Genomic DNA, 22,464 nt, shown 5'->3' on the forward strand with positions numbered 1-22,464 from the left:
TGGACTCCAGTCAGCACATCTGTGTAGCAGGGCAAAAGAATGAAGAAAGACAGAGGGCAAAAAGTGCCCCCTTCCACCACCCCTCCCAGGTTAGTTTAACTGGCTTTAAGCAGCCTTACACTTCATCAGCCAGGATTGAGTCACGTGGCCACCACCCTGGTTGCATGGAAGTCTGGAAGACAATGCCTTGCCTTCTGGGTGGCCCTGTGTCCAGCTGCAGTTGAGGTTCCCCTGGGGAGGCAATGGGCAGTGTCTCACACAAGCCATTCCACACCAATCTAAGAAAGGCAGACGTAGCCCTGAGGCTTGAGAGCCTGCTCAAGGATGCTGAACAAAGAATGACATGATCATATTTGGGTTTTAAGGTGACTATGGGCCTTAGTGGAGTCTCCATGACAGCAGAATCCAGGTTGGCCATGCTCATCTCTTGGAACGCATCCCCAGCACAATGCCTGGATGTTAGCAAACACACCATAATTGTGTTGTGAATGAATGAATGAATGAATGGCAAAACTGGAGGCAAGGAGGATGAAACGGCTGTAATAATAAGAGTCTGAACTCGAATAATAGCAGTAGGAGTGAAACATAATCAACAGTAGTTGAGGACTGACATCTCCATCATTTGAACATGAGGAAAGAGTTAAGGATGAGTCTCAGATTATGGTTTTGGCAACTGGGAGGATGGTATTATGGTTCACTGAGATAGGTAATACAGAAGAAGCAGCTTATGGGGTTAGAGGGTCAAAATGAATTCTGTTCTGGATGTGGTAATGTTGAACTGTCCATGGCTGTCCTAGTGGAAGTGTCCAGGGAGATGGCACTGCTCCTCTGGAACACAAGGGAGACTTCAGCTGCATATGTATTTCTGGAGTCACGGGCCTGAAGGTGGTAACTGAAGCCATGGATGTGTTTTTATACTAAAACTGAAAGCAGAAAGAGGAAAGAGAGCAGAATAGAAGGATACACTCATAAAGAAGTACTGCATTCAAGGCCTGGAGAGAGGAAGTGGAAGTTTCAGAGGAAAATGAAAAAGATTAATTCAGAAAGACTGGGGGGAAACGGAGAGAGAAATGTCCAGCAAGCCAAAGGTGGATACAGATGCAGGAAAGAAAAAGTGGTGTCACATACTCCAGTGAGGTCTGGTAAAGTAAGAACTGAAAATGCCATTGAAAGTTGGCAATTAGCAACTTCGTCCAGGTGAGTTTGAGCAGAGGGTGAGTGGGCAAAGCCAGGAGATTGGAAGAAAGTGAGAAAACAGGGAAGATGAAGCTGGATTATTCTTCTAAGAAGGGTAAAGATGGATGCAGGTGTTAGGAGAGACTATATATTATACAAATTCAACTGAAAGGATAAAATAGCTTAGCAATAAAACTCAAACTGTAGGAATCTCACTTAATTTTATTCAACACATTCACACTTATAAAGTACTAACTTTATGCTAAGAAATATGTTGGAACTTTCATGTACTTAATCTTTTTATTATGTAAAGCTCTTTTTTCCCCTTATTATGGGTGAACAAAGTTGAGGAATATTCTTTTTCCTATCAATGGAGTAAAGTAAAAGTAGTCCAGATTTTTTAGAATTTTTAATGAATTCAAAACAGTATAATTTTCAGAAGATATTTATGCATTGAGATATTCTTACCTTGATTCTAATATAATTATTCACTGGCTAATTACATTCAGTTACATTTTGGTTGATCAATACACTTTGCTTATTCCTCTTTCACTACATTTTTTGTGGCTTTGGTAAATCATCTGGGAAACATTTTCAAAATACGCTACACTCTAACTCTATCTGTAGCTCAGTATGGCTTTGTATTCCACTCCCGTAAATAAGCCACTCTGCAAGAACCACAAGTAACTCTAGAAAGAGTCATAGATGACACCTAGATCTGTCTGGTCCCTTTTGTCCTTGTTGGTCCATTTTTGTTTGTCCATTTTGTTTTCAAGACTGGCTCTAATCATAATTGCTAACAAACACCAAATTCATCCTTGTTTACCCATCACACATGGCTATTCTGTCCAATTATACACTCTCAAGTAAAAAAATTAAAATCCCAGAATTACTGTTACTTCTTCCACTCCCCTTCACTCAGCAATTGTCTCTTTCTGAATACTGCCAACTGTCCTTTCATGCAATCTCTCTACTATTCCCCTTCAACTCCATTCTTTCGGTCAGGCTCTGATCAGCTCTCTCCTGGATGATTACAACATTCCACCATCATGGTTCTAGTTATTTTCTCTAACTTTACCTTTGCAATTACTCAAAAGCTATGGATATCTCACCTATAATCATCAAGGGACTCCTCTCCAGCTGGTTGTAAGGGATATGTAGGTCCCCTCCAAGCACGGCTCCTTCTCACTATCCCTTTTGTACTTCTTGGACTATCATAGAACCCTCTGGGTTGTTTCACTGAAACCAGAACACTAAAACTAACTTTCAGGAAAAATATTTTTTCAGAATTTTCCAATATGGGAATGGAACAACTTTTATCCAGACAAGAGAACATGAACCTTTATCCCAATACTGCCCTGAATCTGTCCCTTCTCAAATGAAAGCCAGCCATTAGTACTTTGTGAAAGACTGAGTCCAGAGACTCACTCGTCTATTTTAACTTCACAGAAAAACGAATCTTTTCACTAGCTCTTTTGTTCCACATCAACTAGTTCCTTCATTGCTACCATTCTCTATCCTCCTCAGCACAAGCTCTATTAATTGATCGTCATGTAGTAAAGTGACACTAAAGAACATTTATAATTCCTCCCCGATGGTCAGATATGGTAATTCCCAATGGTCAAGTCAAAATAAAATGTGTGACTCCTGAACCTCCTTTCTATTAAAAACCTCCACTGAAATATTGAAGCAACTGCTAAGTCGACAGTAGAGACTACAAATGGATCAGCTGCTTTTTAAAGGTCAGTAAGTCTCTTTCCCTTCCATGTCTCAAAAACTCCCACTGAAATAGACGGTAAAATCCACAGGATGTTTTGAGACACACATAAAGAGCCACTTGCTTTGCAAAGGGAGGACATGCCCACGGTATCTCCTGCGTGAAAAACTTCTATGAAAATTCCACAGTCATCCATCTTTCTTATTTTTCTCCCCTTCAAGTAGGAAGTTCACTTCTAGAGTGAAATTACTTGTTTTTACAGTTCTTCTTACAAGAGATGGCATTTTCAGAATCACTTTTTCTTGACCAAGATGCTATTTACAGTGGAAATGGGGATGGGGTGGGACTTCAAGCAGAAAACAGTTTGAGGCCACATTGCTAATGATGGTTAACCAATGAAAGTTAGAGATAGTTAACAGAGAAGATATGGGTAGGGGGCAGCAAAGGACCCTTAAACCCCTCGTCTGACACCTCTCTACTATCCAAGCTGACCAGGCCAGGTAGATTTCTCTGTTTCTCCATCTATTAAACAATATTCAAAATACCTCTTTTTCACACTTCGTAAAGATATAGGATTAAAAAAGAAAATATGTGGGGTTTTCAGTGTTTTCTTTAAAGGAAAGTGATATATAAAATAAGGTAAAAGAAATTATCTTTATATATGCTTTCTGCCCACTTTCTAAATTCACTATAATCCAGGGCAGTTTCTGGGCTTCTCTTAGGTATCTTTCTGTGGGTCAGTAGAAAAATTACTGTCTTATCTACCATAAAAATAAAGGATCAAAGGATCATGGATACAAAAAGACTTTTGTGCATCTCTCTGCCTCCCAGTGGGACCCTCCACTTGGACTGGCAGGAAGCTACTCTTCTTTTTCTGAAACTCTCCTGTTTTTCATTCTGTTGAATCCAAACTCATCAGGGTGACTGATATCTTTTGTTATATACAGAACACTTGGTTACTCCTTTCCTTTGAAAAGTGTAAGCTGACCTCTTCTCATCCCTACTAAGGCTCCCCCCAAGACCCCCGCACCCCACCCCTCCCCAGCCCTGCACCTCCCCCTGCCACACAGATACAGAAAATACGACATTTAGGAGGGGTGGGGAAAGTACTGTATTTTCAACAAATGGGATTTTCTGGTTAATTGAATTCTCTGATCAACTAAAATTAAGCCTTTGTGTTTCAAGCTATGTTCATTCCTTAACAAGTTCAGCATGGTGCACTCATATTTGTTATGTGACTTGTGATTGTGGGGTCATGGGACCATCATTCCAAATGGCAGGTATCACTGGGCGGTATTTTGGACACAAATAAAAAACACATAGGATATTGGGTTCAACGTGATCTGAGAACATGCCCTATAATTCTCTTTGGTTATCATTTTATCATTTGACTTTTTTTTTTTTCTTTCAGTTAAAAGCAAGGAGAATAAATCTGTCTGTCTGAGGATTGCTATTAGTTGAACCTGGGATGGATTCTAGACTCTTAATTTTATCTCCATACAAATAAGAAAATCAAGACAATACACTTTTAGCTAATGTCATAAAAAATTTATCCTCCCCCCTCTCTCTTTTCTGGTTTCTAAATTACTGAACCAAATTTTAGAACGTTAAAAAGAAATTAAGGTAAAACATATTAGTCATTGTGATTATATTAGTGTTTCCCTCTTTAAGCTTCTTGCCCTCTTTGGATGTGATAATCATCTTTCTCTCTCTGCATTTTCCATAGGACCAATCCTCAGGACCCACAAACCTCGATAAGACCCATGGCTGCAAGCCTTACCTGCTCTGTGATCTAGGCAAGTTACTTAACATCTCTCTGCTCACCTGTGAAATGGTTAATATAGTACCACCTGCTAGTTATTGTGAGGTTGATATGAGATAACCTGGGTAAAGTGTTTAACATAGAAAGCTCTACTTAAATTTAGCTATTTTTGTTGTTTTGCTGATCACTTCTCTCAGGCCACACACAGCAGTATTTCTCAGGGGAGGTCTCCAGACCAAATGCATCATAATTACCCAGGGAGTTTATGAATATTGCTGATTCCTGGTCCCCTCCCCCCAGAAGAGTCTCATTCAACAGGTCTGGGGGGAGGTTTAGAAACGGGGTATTTTTACTAAGTGCTCCTCAATTGTGACGAACCCAGAAGTTTGAGAACTACCACCACAGTTGTCCTAAGAAACATTTTGTCACCAACAAAGCCCACAAACAACTCCCAGGAAATAAAAACAGAATCGGGGCAATAAGATAAAGTCTAACCTTTTTTCCCTTCGCGTTTAGTCTGTTTCACTTGCTCATAGCGGGGCGCATGTCGAGGCCTTCCCACCAGCCCTTCAAACGAGAGCTCCCCGTGAAACGGCTGAGCCGACACCTCAGCTCCGGACGTGCGCTGAAGGTCCTCACAGGACACTCGACTCAAGATGGCGGCAGGCCGGGCGCAGAGACGCGACGCGAGCTGAGCAGCGCAGCCGCACCAGCCCCGTGAGAGCTCCACCCCCTCCCCACAGACAAAATCCCCCTAAAGCAACCCCTCCCACAGCCTGCCGGGGAGAGCCTGTGCCGTAGAGCTTGCACCTCTCTGTTCTTTGATCAGAGTTAGAGCTTTCCTTTGCTTCCAGAACCAAACTCCGTCTTGTTCTACTGGAGCAAGCTACACCAGGCGGAAGGACCCTGTTGGGGACCGACTCGGGAGGCTTGGTAACAGTTTGATTATTTGATTTGCTCTGCTAACTAGAAGGTTTTCTTTAATGTGATCATTCTGTTCTGATTGGGTCTGAGCTTCTCCACTCTAGAAACCCAGGCATTTCACACCCCTGTATCATAGATTCCGGTCTTTTGTTGGCTGCTTGATGTTTGAACCCCCAACATCTAAACTGTACACTGAATTAGCTTTGGTGGGAGACAGGCCACCGCCCCCCTACACTCCAAAAACTTAAGCTGGAACGCCCTCCTTCTTTACTCTCCCCATCCCCTCACCCCGCCACACAAGCACACCCAGAGCAAGGCTATTTGACCCAGGATCAGCCGGACACCCCCACCTGGACTTTGAATCATGAGGAGAGAGACCTGAGGACAAAGGGATTGATGATTGGTGGCCCAGCCAGAGACGGTGTGGCCAACAGCCCTGACAGTGCGCGGCAGGCCCAATGATAAGGAGCACATTCGTCCCTGCCCCTGCCAAGTTTGTATAAAAATGTCTTTGATAAGGTGGGGGAGAGTGGCTCTTTTAGCATTAAGATGTTCTACAGTTATGCTAAAAGGTAGACAATCTTAGGAATATTTGATAAGGTTCAGCAAAGAGACAAAGACTCAGCTAGCATATTAATACACCAGAATTATGCTCCGTGTGGTCAGTCGATTTTTGCAGGAGAAAGGTTTACTTGTCTTGAAGATGCTTCACCTTGAGGCTAGAACAGCCAATGCCACTGTTTTTGACCTTCTACTTGTAGAACCTGAAAACAATTCTCAGCTCCTCCTCTAGGTTTATCAAGGTAAAACCAGATAGAAATGAGTGCCTGGACTTAATGATAAGAAAAAGAAGCAGGGCTTGGGGCAGGAAATGCAGTAAAGGATAGAGAGGTCTGTAGGAATTGAAGAGAAGAAAGACGAAGGCCACAGGGGCCTCTGGAGGTGTACATGGGTGGATGCGAAGGCTGCTCAGTATAAGGAGCTGTCCATTCCCACCTCCAAATGTCATGGGAGACACTCAGCTAGAAACAAGCCCCTTTCTTTCCCTGCCCTCCCACACTCTTTGTCCTCAGAAGCAGGAGGGACTTCAGTGACAGGCAGCTCTCCTGGCTCACTCTCCTACCACTCTCCCACCAGGGCAAAATTTTTGTAGGACTCACACACATTGCCCTTCAAAGGGAAGATCAACAGATTTCAGAGATAAGTTCAATTCAGAGGTATGTGTTAGTAAGTGCTTTTGGCTAAGGAGCTAGTGATACCAAGGCCCACGCCCTCAAAGTCCTAGGAGAGACCAAGGATTTGATGACCTTTATAGTCTCTTCCAGCCAGAACATTATCTGTTCTGTGAATATTTTACATACCCTTTATAACACAGCTTTTACCAACGATGTCTCTGCCACTTCTTAGGCAATCCCTCTACCATTCTGAGTCTCAGTGTATATCTATATCTGTATCTATATCTATCTTTTTGCCTATCTATCTGGTATAGTGGACATTATGAGTTACCTACACTGTGTCTGTTCCCCACTTCTTCCTTTTTAACATATACCTCATTCTGTTCTGGTATCCTCCATCTCTCTCCCATGCAGCCATGGGCTTCAGGGCACCCTGACCACATCCCCAGAAATAGACCTGATTGGTCTAAAAGTAATCCCATTCCTCTTGCCAATGACTAGTTCAAGAAGTGCATGCAATGCAATTCTGCCCTATGAGGCGTGAAGGGAAGCCTGCAGGAGGGCTTTTGGAAAAAATTTCTCACTCCTAAGAGAGTCATCAGGGAGAAATGACCTTTCATTTTCCTCTGAAAATATCTGGGCTTTGCTGTGATGCCTAGAACTACTGTAGCCATCTTCCCACCAGCTGGAGGATGTAGGTAACACCAATGACAGCACATTGGTAGAAGTAACTGGGAGTCTTGGTGACAATGTTGAGCTACTGAATCAACCAATTCTGAAATCTGTTCACAGCTCTGACCCAAAGGAATGCATTTACATGTCGTTAAAGACATTTTGAGTTGAGTTTTCTGTTACTTGCAACCTAATGCATCCAACTGATAGAGATAACACTATCATACAAATGCAGGCCTCACATTTGTAAGGGCCCAGAGAGGTAAAATGCATTAAATGCATTGTAAAATATTAAGTAGTATAAAAATTATACATGATTTTCACCATGAATGAGTGCTTAATTCTCAGTCTTTCACAACTTCATGAATTGTTTTTCAAGATCCTTAAAACAAAACAATTTCCAAATATAATTAACCTTTTCAACATATATGAGGTTAAGAAGATGGAAAATAGGAAAGGATGTGAGGTTTTCTGTGACAACTACAGGATTTGGTGGGGAGAATGGTCTGGCACTCCTGTTACCCTACTTGATAGAGGTTCCACCCTGGCCTTTCAACCCAAGTGCCCCAAACTAGCTTAGCTTATCTTGAGCATTTCCTTTTACTACTTTCTTTGTGCTCCTGTGTTATCATTTTCTCTCTGTGCTCCCTTAAACTCCCTGTTGTCATCCCATTGACTGGAATGACACTCAATAGCAAAGGCAGGCATAATCAATGTCAAAATATAGTCTGAAATCAGCCCTGGACTCTTACAGCTGTGCCACTTTCTAATTCACTTGTAACTTTATGGATGGTTTTCTCTCTCCCATCACAGAGCAAATAACAATGCTGAGGAGACCGTGATAGGACTGCTCTCTGCTCCTCCATGGGTCCTATTTAATTCTAATTCTACGTGTGTTTTCAGCTAGGGATTTAAGACAGAACAGGAGAGTACCTGAAACATCTTTCTTTTAGTTTTAAATGATTAATAATAAGAACATACCTCCAAGAGAGCTGGTATATAAAGTCAAGATGCTCTTGCCAGCTGTGTCAAGGTGCATGGTCCTTGAAATCCATCATGATCTCATTTCTAATCTCATATATGAACTATGTTTTAATGGGACCTCCACCTAGCAGGAGGAACAACTGGGATGAAAATTCCTGATTCTTAAGAGGCACACTGTTCTTGGAAAACCTTGTTTAGACCTCTGCTTTAATCTACACAGAGGTTTCTATGAAGAATGAAATAAATTATATATGTATAAATTTAAGGGACCTCAAAGCTACCTCGCTCAATCCCTGGAAAGATTCAAGAGCCAAAGAGATGAGGAGACTTGCCAAGTATCACACAAGATACTTGTGTCCAAGATACTTGCCCAAGATTACAGGCAGTAGCAGTAAAATAATCATAATGGCCGCTACTATTAATTTAGCTCACACTAAGTGCTTTGCATTCATTAACTTAGGCCTCAAAATTACCCTAGGTAGTAGAAGCTATTTTACTTTCATTTTAGAAATGAGAAAAGGGAACCTTAGAGATCCTAAACACTGTCCAAGATCTACCAGCCAATAAGGAGAGATGGCTCTCAAAACTAGGACTCAGGGACTTCCCTGGCAGTCCAGTGGTTAAGACTTCACCTTCCAATGCAGGGGGTGTGGGTTCGATCCCTGGTTGGGGAGCTAAGATCCCACGTGCCTCCTGACCAAAAAACCAAAACATAAAACAGAAGCAATATTGTGACAAATTCAACAGAAGACTTAAAACAAAAAATCTAGGACTCAGAGCCACCCTGCCAGGTTGGTAAATACTTTATCCTACCAGATGTTGGTAGACCTCATCTAATCTTACCGTACCAAGATAACACTTATATTCAGAAGAAAATGGAAATTAGAGTAAGACATTATATTTTAAACTTTTATAGCTCTTCATGGTTATTGAATTCTAACCAATATTCATTCTGTTATAGAGAAAAAATGAGCCTCATAATATGATCCAAACCTACTTAAGCCTGTATACATTAAAATAGCATCTAGACAAGATATAACTAGATCTCTTTTCAAAGCACAACATGCTCTTTCCTTAGAGCTCTAAAAGATTGTTAGAAACAAGAGTAAGTTTCCTTTTTTTTTTTTAAGTATTAAAACAAAACACCTTGACTTTATCCTTTCAGATCTCCCCTATTTATCAGACTGACATTTTGAAATTTGGGTTTGCTATGAAAATAGCTTACCCAATGAAAGAGCATTGTGTTGGGCCAGTGTCTTTTCTGAGCACCGTTACTCTTGGTTTCATTGTTCTGTTTTGCTGCAGAATTACCATTGCTATTTTTAAATCATCGCTGTAGACTTGTCAGCTTTGAACCACTCCTGCTCTTGACTGCACAGGCTCCAGCCGCCTTTTCAGTCCTACGGATAAGCCATCCTACGTGTAATATTGTTATGGCTTCTCATCTATTTGTAATTGCTTCTCAAAAACTAGAAAATTGTGTTTGTGCCCTACCTTTCCCCCCTCCCTGATCTACATTACCCCTCTGACTGAAGTAATAAACTGTCGTGCTTAAACAATTAGCATAATGCAGAGGACACGCATGCCTCCTATACTCTGCTACTGGAACACCAAATGGGGCTTTAGAAAGTTAGATAAAAATGTATTTTACATGGGCCAGCGCTGCATTGAGGGAAATCATCTTTGCCCACACACTCCTGACATAGGATTATCACACTGAGTGCTTCTCAAGGGGTAGCAGCCTTCTTCCATCTGAAGTCTGAGACTCAGCGGGGAGGTTCCCCTGACTCAAACACAACCAGTGCATCAGAACTGTCATTTTTGCTCACTGTGATGCCATGGTGGTACAAGGTCCCTGTCTTCCAGCTGATGCTAATTTCCAGAGTTTGATTCTGAGACATATCCCTGGCTTCAGATCATGCAAGGTTTGTTTTCATCCACACATTAATTCACTCATTCATTTATTCACTCATTTACTAACTCAGTAGGTATTAATGAGCAAAGGTTTTCCAGGCTCTTATCCCCTCATATCCCCAATTTCAGAGCTATGTTAGCAAACATTCCCGAATTAAATTCTTAACCTCTACCTTTTCATAAAAATGTAAATAATGGATAACATTTCTGAGCTCTTATGAAGAGGCAGCATAATACAGAAGATAAGAGCATTGTCTCTGGACTCTGGGCATGGGTTTGAATTGCGACTTTACAATTTGAGTAGCTATGTGATCTTGGGGAGACTACTCAACCCTTCTGGCCCTCAGTTTCCTCACCTGTAAAATGAGACTAATTGTAGTACCTTTTCCCATAGGTTTGTTATGAGAATTAAATGAGTAGATGCAAGGAAAGCTCTTAAGACAGAGCACGTAAGTACTTGCTGTTATTATGCGGCAAGCACTGTACTAAGTATATCACAGAAATTATCTCAATGAAACATATAAGGCAGGCATTATTTTTATCCCAAATTAGAGACGAGAAAACCAAGATTTAGAAAGGGTAGGTAACTTGCCCAAAGTTGTGCAGGTATAGTTAAGAGTGAAGCCAAGATTCCAACCCAAGTGTTCTGCTAACAGAGTCCATTTGATTAAAAACTCTGCTATACAGCCTTGACTTTCAGCTTTCCAACCACTGCTGAGTCATGTTGGGTCAGGTGTGGTGCGATTTGGCCTGGCCTGGTTTATGACACTGAATAAAAGTAAGCAGCCCTTCAGGAAGTATAACAGTCTAATCACCAGCATGCCTTCCCCACTCTGTGTATAAAATGTCTAGATTATCTTCATTCATTTCTTTTTACTTTCCCAGGATTCTTGCTGGTGACCATGGAATTTTTCTGCACTCTGAAAGAGGAATTTAGTAGCCAGGAAAACTGACCTTACTGAATTGGGTTCTCTCTATGAAGTTTTATCGAAATAGAAATGAATCACAGGTTGAAAATGCCCTTTTTGAGTCTTTAAGTACATATAGATACAGATTCAAAGACAAAAGCTTCCTATAATTTCTAATGGAAATGGTATGGAAATACTGAAAAATAACATGTAGACAATGAAATGATGAACTGTTCTGTCATCCCCTCTGAGAAATTCTAACTTTTTTTCCTTCTGAGTGTAGAGCATACAGCAGGAGGGGAGCAGGGGCCATGACGTTACAGGCAGGCTTCATATCCTTCAGGGACTGCCTGACTGTCACACAGGTTAGTTTTATACCTACCCCATTAAATAGATTCTCTTTGTTCATGAAAGAGCCATGAGACTTATCACACACTGTTTGGCTATCTATTTTAATTAGAGTAATGTGAGAGATTAATTATGAGAGTCTCTGTTGGGTGGTAATAAAGTAACTACCGGAAAAATTAACAACAATAACAACTGTTGAAACGATGGCCAACTTTTATGAAGTACTTTCTGTGTACCAAATATTTTGTATATGTTATCTAATTGAATCCATAATCAACTCTTTGAAGTAGGTACTGCTATTGTCGCTATATTATAGATGAGGGAACTGAACTGAGGTACAGAATATTGAAGTATCTGGCCGAATTGTGGCAAGAATAGCTAACTTTCACCAACATTTGTTCTCCCCCTTCCATAGAATCAACCAGCTCAGCCAGGAACTACATTTCCCAGCCTCCCCTGCATCCTGGTGGCACCATGTGACTAGTTCTTAGCAAACAGAAAGCTGTGGAAGGGATGTGTCTCTCTTCCAGCTCTGTCAGTTACTGACTGTGCTTTCTTCACACTCCCTACTTATCTGCTGGCTGGATACAGAAGATGCTGAGGTTCTAAGAAATGCAAGAACAACAAGATGAAGGAGCCTCATCTCTGAATCACAACATGGAAGATTGCTCACCAGGAACACCAGCACTAGATTGTTACATGGGTGAGAAATAAAATTCTATTGTGTCAAAACACTGACAACGTGGGGTTTATTTGTTATAGCAACTAGGGCTACCCTAAGTAATACACAAGATTACCTTGGAGGAGCCAGGAAGCAAATCAAGGGATTCCAATCCAGAGTCCCATTTTAACCATTCCACTGGCATGCCTCTCAGGAAAGGAGGCAATAAGCTCCTCACTCTAGTTCACTCATGGCAGAAATGCAAAAGGGGATAGAGATGGTATTAAGGGACCGAGTCCAAAGAGCTCTTCTGAAGAGAGTCCAGGAACACTGTGTCTCACTGTCTTGTATTTATCTTTGGCTATTTGGTATCCCCAAAAAAAAAAAAATCTACATTATCTTGAAATGCGGCTCAAAGGAAGTTTACATTTCTTTTCTCACTTGAAACTGAATGTCAGCTCTGCTTTCTGAGAACTTGCCAAAGAAGGGACTGATTTAAGGAAGAAAAATAAGATAATTATTCTAGATATCTTCCTGAGTAAATTGGGTAACTTTTGATTCTCTAAAATTGAGAAGTATGTCCCTAATGCAGCCTCATTCAAACTCCACAGCACAGACAACTGTGAATGGACTTCGGTGCTAACTGAACTCAAGCGAACTGGATTCCTGAGCTCCCTGTGCGCCACCACCCCACACCTTTCCCCAACCACCTCAGTTATCCAGGCCAATGCATTCCTTTTTTTATGGGATAAATTTCCTGGGTGGCTATAATTTTTAAATCTGTGGCCTCAGAGGGCTATAATTACCTCTTGATGATGTAATTAGTAACGAAATTTAACAGCGTAACATGGGACACCTAGAACCTTTCCAAACCTATCCACCTCATTTATAAAGGGTTTTGAACCACTTCCCCAACCAACTACCCATAAAACAGGGCTCCCAGGGTGACAGAACTCGCCACCTCCTGGGGAACACTGCACACTGGCTATGCAATGACGTTCGGTTGAAGAATATTATAAATGTTGTCGGTGACCAGTGACTCATAAGTGATCTCATTACCTTACCAGTGGTGGAGGCAGGTGTGCTGAAGTTAGCACCCTGGGATACATTAGACGTGATGCAGGGAATCAGTCATTAGTCCCCAGAAGGCGTGTTTTTCTCTCACTGTGGTGATGTGGAGGGTTTAACAGGAGAGCTCCAATGTGGGAGCTGAATCCGTCTCTGGCAGCTTAGACTCTGTCTAAGGAGAGTAGTGCAGGCCAGCCCTGCATTCACGTGAGGTGGGGATTTCCCTTTCGAACCTCCACTTCCACCCCCATCACAGTGAAGACTGCCAAGAGAGAATCGGGCAGAGTCCTAAAGACACGTTGTAAAGGCCATTAAAACAGCTGAGCGTCCAACACAGACATCTTCAGCCTTCAGGTTGTGGCGGCTTGCTTTTCCAGGGTTTAAAGAATTTGAAATGTGGAGTGAAAGAAACTGGTTAGCAGCTAATTCGGAGTGTGTTAAAGGAGAGTTTTGTGGCATCAGATGTGACAATGTCAAACATAGGAGAAAAATTCTATAATCTGATCACTTTCACCTCAACCGTGATGAAGCAGCAGCTAAATTTTGGAAGCCCTTTGGGGCTCTCTGGAAACTTCTAGAATTAGTTTAAGAAAGCACTGGCCTTGAGACTTTAAATGGAACTTGGACAATATGCTGATAAGCAAGTGAAGTGGCTGCTTAGTATTGCTGGGATAAATTCTGACATTTAAAGTCCTTGGTGACTTGGAAGGGAATGAGAGACTTGTTCCCAAGTAGAGAAACTGCAGAAATGATATTTGCCCTAGAGTGCGAAAAGTGCCTCAGCAGACAATGAGAACTGGAATACGAGCTTGCCGCGATCGAAATCTCTGCAAGAGTAGAGAAAGGATCTACTGCTGAATGGGAAATTAAGTAATCCCTAAGGCACAGACAGAGCTCACCTGACCTGAGCTTAGCCTATAAATGCAAGGATGAACTTAGGAGTCTGGAAGAAATTCTGTGGATCAGAGTAGAGAAAATAGAGGCTCCTGCTACCTTTCACTCAGGGCTGTCTTGAACATCAATACCGTCTTGAGGTGGAAAGTTTTCATTTGGGGGTCGTCTTTCACTATGTTGTCTTAAGCTAGGCATTTATCTCCTCTGTGTTTCATCTGTAAAAGAGAAATATCTTCCCAATTTACTTCTCGCATTTATGGAGATCAAATGAGGTACTGTGGGAGATGCCACTTAAAAAGAAAAGAAAAAAAAAACTGAAAGAGAAGCTTGTTTCTAAATCAGAGAGAAGGTGAAGCCCACGTTCTAAAACCTCCAAGTCTTCCTCAAGGAACCCCTTGACCCCTGGCAGAGTAATAGTTTGGTTTAAAGGGCAAAAACTTATGGAAATGATCTGGACTTACACACCAGCGTTGTGTGGCAAACACTGCTCTGAGTGAGAAGATACAAAAATAGGCTGGGGTGGGGGGGGGGGGGACAAATGATATAGCTGGCATGTATTTCCCGTCCTTCTGAAGCTAGAACCAGGAGAGGGTGGCAGAGACACCATAGAAGTCCACTGTCATGACAACACGCCTGCTTCCTTCCTGGTGAGTAAAAATAGTGTCTCCTTCTGAAAGTGACCCATGGGTCACGTCCCTTCTATGGCCCCAGCAGGTAGGTAGGAATTCGAAATTCCCAAGCCTCCCCCTTCACTACCCGCAGTTCACCAAGTTAATTCCCTCAGACATATACCAACAAGATCCCTCTCGGTGGCTCCCTCCTGCGTTTCTGCAGCGGCCTGTGAGGTCTCCCTGTTGCTAGGTGTACCACTCCATGCCAACATTTCCTGAGCACTGTAGCCAGGTGTACTGTCCTAAAACACCACATTAAGGAAAATTTGTGGTTCTCCATTCGTGATAGTCAAATCCCCTTACTTGCCAGTTAAGAGTATTCATGACCTGTCCCCATTCACCTTTTGAAGCCTTCCCTACTCATAACCTGTGCTTTATTCAAGCTAAACGTGTTTTCCAAACACACAACATGTTTCTCCACCTTCCTGACTTTGCCCATACTGTTTCCTTCCTCTTTTTGAGGTATAACGTCCAAACCAAAGGTGAGGTCTTGTCAGCGAGTGCTTTACATCTGCCCATTTAATTGCACAGTTTCCTTGCAACAATGCCGAAACGCGTCTTACGTGGAGTGTTTTGAAACCCCCCAGCTGAATTCACTCAGAGCAACTACACGTTCTTTGTAACATGTTAATTTATGTGCTTGCCGTATTGCATCTTCTGTACTGTAAATCCTTTGAGGTCAGGAAACCGTGTCTTACCTTTATTTCCCGTGATTATCTAATTCAGTAGGAGTTCTATATTTGATAAATGAATAAAAATGCTAATGAATAAATGAATGAAGTAAAATGTTAATGAATAAATGAATGAAATCTTACCCTTCTTCCTTTGCTCATGCTATTCTATACAAAACTGCTCTGCCTTTGACTTCAAAATACCAACTATCCTTCAATGTCAACCTCAAGGCTCATTTACTCCATAAAGCCTTCCCCAAACTACCTCAGACCACACCAACCCCTCTGCTATATTTATAGTCTATATGCCAAAAACCCAAACAGATTATCTCCTAGATGTTCACTATCTGACGACACTGGTCTCCTCCAAAGCAGAGGGTCTTAACGCTGAGATCCATCAACAGGATTAAGGAGACCATGAAACTTCTAAAATCAAATGCACATTTTTGTGTAAATGCCCAATTGCATTAGAGTGTCCAAAAGCTCTATGACTGCCCCGCCCCCAAAAAAAACAGGTTAAAAGAACCACTGTTCCTAGAGCACTGTAAGCTGCTTTCCTAAAGCAGAGTTGGAGTCTGTCTTGTAGGTCTTTTCTATTTTCTGCAGTGGCAAGCCAAGCACTAGGAACAGAGAGGAGACCGTCCTTGAATGGCTGGAAGCATCCCCTTGACAAGACCAATGTCTCTTGACTGTCACTGTGCCCACCGAGCACAGCCTCCAGCCTGGGAGCTGGTGGGGATAGCTTAGCAAGGTACTGTAAGTAGACAAGCAAATGATGTCAGGATTACGGCAGCTTGATGCCTCAGTCAGGATGGGGGAAGAGCACCTGGCCTCACAGAACTGCCTTTCTCTGGGTGAAAGTCTCTAACGAGATGGGGCAGGCAGTGCTGTTGCTGCAGGGAGCCTTGGGAGGTTCTGGGTAGTTAAAAAGTGAGCCCATTAAGGAGCTGGTCTCCTCTGGAGGCAGGCCTGGCTCGGTCCTGGGGGCTCAAGGATAAATCCTCGCCATTGTTCGCTTTCCTCCCTTTCTGCCTGGCCTGCTCCCACCGCCTCGCTGCAGCCCAAGGTCTGGAGAGCGCCAGAACTCCTATGTGTTAAATTCATATAAAATAGCCTTTAAAAAGTATAATGCTTTAGGGAGATAGTGTTAGCAAAGAAATGTCAGAATTTTCACTTGGGCTTCCAGGGTAGGACAAATAAGGTCTGTTACCCGCTGTAATGTTTTTATGAAAAAAAATGTCTATGGCGTCTTTTTAAGTTGCAAATAATGACTTTAGCTATGTAACAAAAGAGTTGATTTTAAAACAACAGCAACAGGGGAAGTACAATTGGTGATTTTTGTTTTAACAAGCTGAATTCCTTTTGATTTCTCCTTGATTTAAAACATGGTTGGTGTTACCAAAATATTATAAGCAGCTAGTGCAGTCGTGGTTTCCATAAAACTCTCTTAAGTAATGATGATCCCACCTTATTTAGACAAGTCAGGGGTCAATATGGCCTTATTTGCTTCTGTTTTTCATTAGTGGCGCTCTCTCTGCAGCATCACACTTCCTACTAGCTCCTTGAATACACAGAGGATTCATGCTTCAGTTCTGCATGTATTAAGAATGCAGCTATAGCAACCAACTACTAGCATTAATGAACTATTTGCTTATGCAGTAATAATTAACTTCCATTACATTACTTTGTGTGATTACTTTCTTAATTGCCTGAATTATGCATCCATTTAATATTTAATAACCATTCTCAGAAATCAGACACTGGTAAAAAACAAATTGCTCACAGTTTCCTTGCAATAATTAAGCTCACAAGAATAAATGAAACCTTTTAAAAATGAATGCCTTGTGATTATATCCTTGCATATAGAACAAGATCCTAAATTAGTTATTTATTAAATCTAAATTTAAGTCCAAATAGTGCATTTTTCACTTTCACCTCGGGAAATCAACCTGCACAGTACCTGGTATCAACAACAGAATTAAGTGCCTTCTGTTTTCTTCGGGAGTCACAAGCTGCATTAATATTTATTACCATGCAAAATTCAAAAGTCCTTAAAATATTGTGTGTTTATTATTTATTTCAACTTGGCATCTCTTTTACACAAGGTAAGTAAGATGTTTAGCTGGAGATTAAAGTGTTCTGAAATGAGATCAATAGTTCTCCATTAGGATGGGCTATTGTGAGCCTCCCCCATTCTTTTCTGCTACCTAACCCCACCACCACCCACTCCACACACGCAGGCCCATACGTTTACCTCCGAGCCTCTTATAAAACAGCAAAAACACATATATGCGATGTGTTTTTAACCAAGCAGAAGGAGAGTCACAGCAATTTATCCTCAAACATTTACACTCACAGCCAGGCAGTTTGATCTCCTTGCCTTTTCAGGTTGCCAGCTAGAGTTCTCAGAACCCCGTGCCCTTCTGCCGCCAGCACCCAGGCAAAGCCACATGCTGATTTGCAAAGTGATCATGCTATTATCCTATTGTACATCAGCTCCAGTCCCCACCGGCTTGCAAAGTCATCACTGTCTTAACAAATAAAACATGCGACTGCTTTATCACAGGTTTCTTGGTGAATAGATTCTGTTGAATCTGGAAAAGACAGCTTTTTTTTTTTAATCTTCCTGGGACTGCATCTGCAAAATTGTTCTGCCATTCCACATTGATTATGGCAGCCATGTACAGATGTGTTTATCTGAACCATAACCATGTTAGTCTTAAGCTACAGGGACACTGGGATGTTATTTACCCACTGTTACCCTGTGCATACGTAATATACACAAAATTATGTGTGCCACATGGAAAAGAGAGGGGGGGCTTAAAGCTTTTTGTACCAAATGAGTTAGCCCAGGAAAATCTGTGCAGCCTATGAGATTATATGCAGAGTGCCACACAAATAACGGAGATGAATAATTTTCCTACAAAGAGAATCTCTTTTGCCAGGCGTGGAAATAGCCATGAGGAAGGGGTAGCATTGGGGGCTGATATATGGAGAACAAGCGGAGTTTAGGGTGTCACAAGTCGACAATGGCTGCTATCCTGAGTTTCTAAACTGAGCTAAATTGATGCCAATCTCACTGACTATTGTTAGAGTGGGCAGAGTCATTAGGATTTGCTTTTTAAATGATCTCTCAGGCTGTAAGGCTGAGAGCTGCTAGCAAGGCAAGGTTAGAGAGAAAATGATAGCAGTACGTTGATGCTTCACAGACCTCATGATAGTTTCCGTCTGTCATTATTTACGTCTGACTAGATGCGTCATGTCAGCTACCTCGAAGACTTTAATATGAGGCTCTTGTTTGCCTCTGCTCTAGAGCAGCCAGACTGGGATACTATTATTTTTGCATCACTACACTTAGGTGAAGCTGGCTTCAATCTTTCAGTAATGACACACAAAAGAAATAAAAATGGTTGTGTCCAAGTTATTATACGTGCTTGTATTTTAACATGCCTCGTCAGCATTGCTCAGAAAAAGAAAAAAAAAGTGAATTTAAATCAATAAACAGACATTTATTAAAAGGTCAGCTTAATTGTATTTGTTTCAGCTTCTTTGCCAATATTTTAAGTAGAACTATTTTTCTTTGGCTTTGGATTAGTGTCATTGTTATTAGATGGAATCACTTGGGGGAAAAGTGTGTAAAACTAATATTTGATCAAATTTGCTCATGTTTCTTAATGTCGTTTCATATCACTTTTCTAAATTCTATCAGTGTCACTATAAATAAAGACACACAAAAAAGCTTTTGTTTTATATCTATATTATTGGCACCATAAAGGACAGACTTTCAAATAATGTGCAATTATCTGTAAAACTATATACAGAGAGGGCTTATCACAGAGCTCATAGTGATTTTTAAAATCTAAGATGGCTATTTCAGATATCAGAAAAAAATACTATATGGCAAAAAAAAAAATAGGATATTCATATTCTTTTACCAATACTGTGTTAGCGAATGAAACTATCACTACTCTCTGCCTGTTCCTGGTAGAGAAAAGAAACTTTAGCTGAAAAGATTTCTGAATGTTAGAATTTATTGACACCATTTTATATTGAAAACTGCAACATAGCTTTAGCAGGAAGCACATTTTAATAAGGCCAAAATGTTCTAGGTGATTTTTGCCTTATGCTTTAAAAAAATAAAATAAACGTAACTGGATTTAAGTGTGAATGAAACAATCTACAAACACATTTGAAAATACGAAAGCATATACCTACATGTAAGATGACAGTAAAAAAAAACAGTTTACAGTTTTTCTTTACATACATAATTCAGTGCAAAGGCTGGTAAAGGGGCGATCAAAAAATAAAATAACTCACATAGATTGTGTCTTAGGATCACGTTTACAAAGTGTCCACCAAGATTCTATATTTCAATAGTAAATAGCATTGTCATATCCAGAAAATTAGTTATTACTTTAAAATGATTAATTCAGACATGAGGGAGAAAAATGCACTAACCCATCGGCCTTCTGAGTTCTCAACATTTAACAGAATCTCAGGACTGCTGTGTTAACTGAAGAGACTTCTATCAAAAGCCTGAGTCACTCAGACATAGCTGGGGATGTACAGTACTTGATCTCCTTATCTAGATAGAAGAAGCACTTACATTTTCAAAGTCTGCACAAGCCATGTAAGCATAAAAGTATGATGACAGAGATCTCTTTTCTGTTTTAAAGATCAGATGCCAGCTTCCTGAGATGATAGTTTCAGTTTGATGCATTTGTGGCATATTTTTATAAATTTCAAGTATAATGCTTTGTCAGGACTAAATGAAATGCCCTGCATATATATATATATATATATATATATATATATATATAAATATATATATACATTTTCAGAATGCTGTAGAATTTTCATTTTTAACCAAAGTGACTGTCATAAACTAAGACAAAGATAGTAATTTGAAATGGAATCAATCACATTCTCTCGATCTCCTAAATTTTAAAAATAATTACATTACAGCACATATGTTAAAACACTTCAAAAAAAATGATTTACTCAAGGCGTTTTTCTTACCTCCTGCCCAAGCTACATGTGAGTTTTGGCAAAAAATGAACAGTAGGTGGCAGTCAAGCCACTAAACTGCTTCAAGGCTTCATTAACTAGAATCTGTTGTTAGAAGTAATAGGAAAGTAGTATATTTTTCCATAGTAAAGAATTCACCTTATAATTAATCTTGAAATGCATTTCTAAGGTCCCAAGCTGCTGAAATAGTGAGTTGATTGCATCCTTAAGAGAATGAGCCCAGATAAAAGTGATTTAATTCAAGAACCCTTTCAGCTCTGTCTCCATGACTTTTTCTTTCCCTCTCTGTTATTACTGTTTTAATGTGGGTTTTTATGCAGTATGGTAGTTGTGGACACAGCACGTTCTTGGGCTGGAGCCCAGGACTGTGTAAGTCATGCTTGTATATCTGTGCAGATTTTAAATAACCTGCAGGAGCTTTTCCCTCCCCTGCTCTTATAGACTGAATGTGTATAATCCCTTTCTGTGCCTCAGAAAATAACCTCGTTTACAGGGAGAAGGTTCCAGACAAGTAGCTGAAATATAGAACAAGTAGCTGAAATATAGAAGGTTCCAGACAAGTAGCTGAAATATAGAACATCCTCTAAAGCAGAGAATTGTGGACACTGAAAATCCAGGCAGTGTGAGTGAAACGCAGCTTTGCATACAAGGCCATGTCATCTCCATGAGAGGAAGGGCCTTACCTGTTGGGTTCACCATGGTGTCCCCACGGTTGAGAATGGGGTGCCAGGCACATGGTATATGCTCAATGAATATGGGCTGAATGAATCAATGAGTGCCCCAAATCCCAGTCCTGTGCATGTCTCAGATGTCCCTCCTAGAAGTTTTTGCTTTTGTCTCAGTTCGTCACAGAAGATGATAACGCTGCTACATTCTCACTGCCCACCAGAGTCCCTCCCCCAAACATTACTGCTAATTACTATTGCTGGGAATTGACACGGCACCACCAAGACAACACAGCAGGACTTGACTCCAGTCTAGTCAGTCTGGAAGGTAGGGGATGCCTTTCTTCTGACTTACCTCGGCGATCATTGCTAAAAATCTAAGCTCATGCTACAGAAAGAGCGAACTACGTAAGTAGCATTGGCCTAAAAGCTGAGGCAACTTGATTAATTTACTTACCTGCTTGTGCCTCAGTTTCCTTATCTGAAACATGACAATAGTAATAGTACCTACTTCATAGAGTTGTTGTAAGAAAATGAATTGGGACATGTAAAAATCTTGTCAGGCACAGAGTGAGTCCTCAATTAGTATCAGTTTTTTTTTTTTTTAATTTGTGCACTTTAAATAAGTGCAGTTTATTGTATGTCAATTATTTTTTTTTATTGGGGTATAGTTGGTTTACAATGTTGTGTTAGTTTCTGCTGTACAATGAAGGGAATCAGCTGTATGTATACATCTATCTCCTCCCTCTTGGACCTCTCTCCCTCTCCCCAATCCCGCCCATCTAAGTCGTCACAGAGCACGGAGCTTATTATCATTACATTTTATTATATTTGTTATTAATATTATCATTTACCACCCATCCATGCTCACACATAACACTTCACAAAACAATTTTTATCCACCCTTATTTGTGCATTTCAATGAGAATCACTGTGACCGTGAACAGACTTGGTGATGTAAGGAAAGGTTTGCAGAATGGAACCAGCAGCCCCATAACAGTGAAAGTGTGACACGGAAAGGGATATTTTTAAAGTTGACCAAAAGCTTGATTTTCCTTTCTTTTCTTTCCTTTTCTTTCCTCTTCTTCCTTCCTCCCTCCCTCTCTCCCTTCCTCCCTTTCTTTCTATCTTGCTTTCTCTTTCTTTCTCTCTCTCTCTCTCTCACTCTCTTTCCCTCCCCCCACCCTCTCTCTCTCTCTCTCTCTCCAGCTTCAGGGACAGCCAGA

General features: G+C 40.9%; 1 protein-coding gene and 1 long non-coding RNA gene across 2 annotated transcripts in view; one reads left to right on the forward strand and one right to left on the reverse strand.

Moving 5' to 3' along the window:
• The window catches only part of LOC307188263 (U3 small nucleolar RNA-associated protein 14 homolog A-like), a 521,128-nt gene that overhangs the window by 335,043 nt on the left and 163,621 nt on the right, over positions 1-22,464 (reverse strand).
• On the forward strand, positions 5,442-12,874 carry LOC307188096. Its single transcript, XR_013828803.1, has 3 exons — positions 5,442-5,588; positions 11,516-11,597; positions 11,996-12,874. It is a non-coding gene; the product is annotated as an uncharacterized lncRNA (long non-coding RNA).

The sequence above is a fragment of the Stenella coeruleoalba genome, assembly GCF_951394435.1.
Source record: "Stenella coeruleoalba genome assembly, chromosome: 6".
NCBI classification, from domain to species: domain Eukaryota; kingdom Metazoa; phylum Chordata; class Mammalia; order Artiodactyla; family Delphinidae; genus Stenella; species Stenella coeruleoalba.